This window comes from Dama dama, chromosome 25 (genome assembly GCF_033118175.1).
Source record: "Dama dama isolate Ldn47 chromosome 25, ASM3311817v1, whole genome shotgun sequence".
Classification (NCBI taxonomy): Eukaryota; Metazoa; Chordata; class Mammalia; order Artiodactyla; family Cervidae; genus Dama; species Dama dama.
The window spans coordinates 26790108-26792806 of NC_083705.1; the positions used below are offsets into that span (position 1 = coordinate 26790108).

The window sequence follows — 2699 nt, forward strand, 5'->3', positions numbered from 1 at the left end:
TAATGTAAATATTTCCCCCAGTTTATTAGTCATCTTTTGACTTTTTTCCCTTGGTAAGTTTTTACATGAGAAAATTTTGTGCATGTAGTTGTATCTTTGCCTGTTTTCCTTTTAAAGTTTCTGCCTTTATGTTTAGAAAGAACTTTCTGTTGTTTTTTAGAAAGGACTTCCCCACCTCAGGATTATATACACTTTTCTTACATTTTCTTCCAGTACTTTTTTGATTTCTTTATTTCATATTTAGATCATAATCCATCTGGAATTTATTTTGTTGTATATGTGGGGATTTAAGTTTATATCTTTTCCAGATAATTTCCCACTTGTCCTGACAATGATTTACTGAATAATCTATCCTTTTCAAGTTTTACCTTGAAAAAACTACAAAATACAAAATTCTGTTTTTAGATTTTCTACATTTTTCATCGATTTCTCTACCTCTGTTTTGGTCATCACATTAGTTTGACTGCTGTAATGCATTTAAATATTTGATAACTTGAATCACTCAGCTTTCCAAAAATTTCTTGGCTATTTCTTTCATCATCTCTTGACCAGATGATTGCCATTGTGTCTTACTGCATCTCCACCATTTATCTCACTTGCTTCTAATCTGTTCACAAGAGAACTGGCTATTGTTCTAAAACATAGATTGGATAATATTACTCTCCTGATTGCTGTATATGTGCCGTTCTGTGCTAAATCACCTCGGTCATGTTTGACTCTTTGCAACCCCATGGACTGTAGCCCACCAGGCTCCTCTGTCCATGGGATTCTCCAAGCAAGTATACTGAAGTGGATTGCCATTTGCTTCTCCAGGAGATCTTCCTGACCCAGGGATTGAATCTGTGTCTCTTCTGTCTCCTGCACTGGCAGATGGGTTCTTTACCACTAGCACCACCTGGGAAGCTTATTGTTATATATATACTTCCAACCATTAAAAAAAGCAAACAAACTGAAAATGGGTACATTGCCTATACCAGGATTTTAAGCCTAAGCTCTAAGCTGTTTCCAGGGTTCAGAGTGTTTGTGGACACTGTATACATTATTTTCGTGAATGTGCTTTTTGTCCCTCGTTTTCTGGAGAATGTGGTTAATGGTTTCACTAGATTTTAAAGATTTATGACCCCAAAGCATTGAAAACCACTGGGCTCCATGAAGGAGCTCAGATTCTTCAAAATGGCTCTTGAGGAGCAGGCTCTCCATGGGTGGACTTTGCTTACCGTCCTTACCCTCCTCCTACGTCCTTCCAGCTCCCCACTCATCCTGAACTACTTACAATTTACTAAACAGTCTGCTGATTCATGCCTCAGTGCCTTTGAACATGCTATTCCTTCTGCTGAAGTGCTCTCCCCTACGCACGTCATCCATGTGGAAAATTGCTGTTTGTCCTTCAAGAAATGATCAAAGGATCTTCTGCTCTGTGAAACCTTCCCTGATCTCCTTAGGCAGAGCTGCTTACCCTCTCTCTCTGTTTTTTCAAACCATTGTGCTTAGTCTGTATTTTATCATTGCTCTTCTGTTGCTAGCGGATTCTTGAGTAAAAGTCAGAGAAATTTTGGGTACAAAGCAATGGGAAAGTGCATGAAAAGAAAGAGAATGATTAGGGAGCCCTGGCATCTCATATGTAGGCAATGGAGATGGAGGAAGGGAGTAGAGATTTATTTTGAAACTAGAGTAGACAAGATTTTTTTTTGCTTTATTTATTTGAAGTTGACACATTTTGTTTTTGTTTTATGAGGTTATGAAGATAGCAGTAGGAGTGATGATGGAGCTACAGGTAGAGACACCCAATTGCTCGAGGTAACCCCCTCCTTCCCCCACCCAGACCGAAGTCGTAGGCACAGTCTCTTAAATCCATCTGTGCCCATATAGGCAGGAAGCAAAATGAGTCTGGAGCAGGGTCTATGTATGGGCAGAATAACTTGTAAGAGCCTTGGTTCTCTTTGAAATAAGGCATTCAGCAGGGGATCATATGAGGTATTTCTCTGCTTGTCTGGGATATTTAGTCATTCTGAATCACTTTTTAATGTTCCAACAAATTCCATATGTCTCCGGTTGCCAGTTTCTTGCTTCTTGTCCTTTTGGCTAAGATCAAATGTAGTATCTGTTTTTTATCAGTTTAATAGGTTTGGTTGATGAACTGTTGTAGGGGGAGAGAAGAACAATCTGGTATGACCCTTAGGTTTCTGCCTCAAACAGCTGAGTGGATGGCATGGGCATCATTTTTCACATTTAGCTGGTGGGCTTCATAAGATTTCATGATCAATCCCTACATCCTTAGATACCACTTTTCCTGACTCACTGCAAAAGTCTGATGCCATTGCAGGCAGGATGACTAGTTTCTTTACTGCCTCCTGAGACTAAGTCTCTGGGGGTGCTGGTCATGCAGGATGCATAGAGGCCCAGGAAGAAGCCTTCATGGACATTATCTTGGAATGGATCTGGAATGAATAAAACACACTAAATTTAAAATTACTGGAAATGAAGTTGAGTTCACGTCCACCATCTGCAGTCGATTTGTGTTGGTTTTCTGAGATGCCTCTGGCTGTGCTATGAGTGTACTCAGTCACGTCCTGACTCTTTGTGACTCCATGGACTGTAGCCTGCCAGGTTCCTCTGTCCATGGGATTTCTCAGGCAAGAATACTGGAGTGGGTTGCCATTTCCTGCTCCAGGGGATCTTTCTGACCCAGGGATGAAACC

General features: G+C 40.4%; 1 pseudogene; it reads left to right on the forward strand.

The window, feature by feature from the left end:
• Positions 1 to 2062: 2062 nt before the first annotated feature.
• Positions 2063 to 2222, forward strand: LOC133046900 (U2 spliceosomal RNA; annotated as a pseudogene).
• Positions 2223 to 2699: the final 477 nt, after the last annotated feature.